The sequence below is a fragment of the Micropterus dolomieu genome, linkage group LG14 (genome assembly GCF_021292245.1).
Source record: "Micropterus dolomieu isolate WLL.071019.BEF.003 ecotype Adirondacks linkage group LG14, ASM2129224v1, whole genome shotgun sequence".
Taxonomy (NCBI): Eukaryota; Metazoa; Chordata; class Actinopteri; order Centrarchiformes; family Centrarchidae; genus Micropterus; species Micropterus dolomieu.
The window spans coordinates 19,367,659-19,368,946 of NC_060163.1; positions in this window are offsets into that span (position 1 = coordinate 19,367,659).

A 1,288-nucleotide genomic window follows, 5' to 3' on the forward strand; every position below is an offset into this window, starting at 1 on the left:
ATATGTTTTGTGTTCCCTCGCAATACTTTTGCATCCTCTCGCAATACTTTTGCATCCTCTCGCAATATGTTTTGTGTTCCCTCGCAATACTTTTGCATCCTCTCGCAATACTTTTGCATCCTCTCGCAATATGTTTTGTGTTCCCTCGCAATACTTTTGCATCCTCTCGCAATACTTTTGCATCCTCTCGCAATATGTTTTGTGTTCCCTCGCAATACTTTTGCATCCTCTCGCAATACTTTTGCATCCTCTCGCAATATGTTTTGTGTTCCCTCGCAATACTTTTGCATCCTCTCGCAATACTTTTGCATCCTCTCGCAATATGTTTTGTGTTCCCTCGCAATACTTTTGCATCCTCTCGCAATACTTTTGCATCCTCTCGCAATATGTTTTGTGTTCCCTCGCAATACTTTTGCATCCTCTCGCAATACTTTTGCATCCTCTCGCAATATGTTTTGTGTTCCCTCGCAATACTTTTGCATCCTCTCGCAATACTTTTGCATCCTCTCGCAATATGTTTTGTGTTCCCTCGCAATACTTTTGCATCCTCTCGCAATACTTTTGCATCCTCTCGCAATATGTTTTGTGTTCCCTCGCAATACTTTTGCATCCTCTCGCAATACTTTTGCATCCTCTCGCAATATGTTTTGTGTTCCCTCGCAATACTTTTGCATCCTCTCGCAATACTTTTGCATCCTCTCGCAATATGTTTTGTGTTCCCTCGCAATACTTTTGCATTCCCTCGCAATACTTTGCGTCCCCTCGCAATATGTTTTGCGTTCCCTCGCAATACTTTTGCGTCCCCTCGCAATAAGTTTTGCGTTCCCTCGAAATACTTTTGCATTCCCTCGCAATACTTTTGCATTCCCTCGCAATACTTTGCGTCCCCTCGCAATATGTTTTGTGTTCTCTCGCAATACTTTTGCATTCCCTCGCAATATGTTTTGCGTTCCCTTTCAATACCTTTCTTCTTCCGTTACTTCTGAGCCATAGCTGTGTATGCTCAGCTGCTCTCAGCGCAACACTCCAGCTTATTGAATTTTACTTTGAACGGAGCATTTACTATGTTGATATAGTAGCCTACTACTGCTCAATAGGCATATTTATGTAGGCTACTTAATCAAAAAGGACCAGGCACCACGGAAGGTTGGTGCCTTACTTCAAATACTTCAAATGCAAAGTAGTCCTGAAAAAAAAATTCGTAGTCCTCAAAAAATATTTGTCATTGACAACAGCTATGTCATCAAAACAGTCGCCAACTGGCAGTAGGAAAGTGCTCTGGTGCTTC